This window comes from Anneissia japonica, unplaced genomic scaffold, assembly GCF_011630105.1.
Source record: "Anneissia japonica isolate Jap-2015-1 unplaced genomic scaffold, ASM1163010v1 scaffold2284_len378405_cov197, whole genome shotgun sequence".
Taxonomy (NCBI): Eukaryota; Metazoa; Echinodermata; class Crinoidea; order Comatulida; family Comatulidae; genus Anneissia; species Anneissia japonica.
In genome coordinates this window covers 50,356-50,585 of record NW_022735924.1, presented here as the reverse complement: position 1 = coordinate 50,585, position 230 = coordinate 50,356, and positions in this window count along the sequence as shown.

Sequence of the window (230 nt, the reverse complement as noted above, 5' to 3'; positions counted from 1 at the left end):
TCTGTTTTGAAAGGTGGAGGGGGAGGGCATTTTGTGAGTCGACACCCACCTCAGCCCCACAATGGTTGGAGCTGAGGTGAGAAAATTTGAGGAAATAGTACCTCTATGGCCAGAAATGACACTTTTAGTAAAATTCATCATCATCACATCACCATTAGTCAAAATGAAGCGCCAAAAAAAATTCTCATGATCTTTTATCAGCGATTTTTGACAACCATAGAGATCTTATT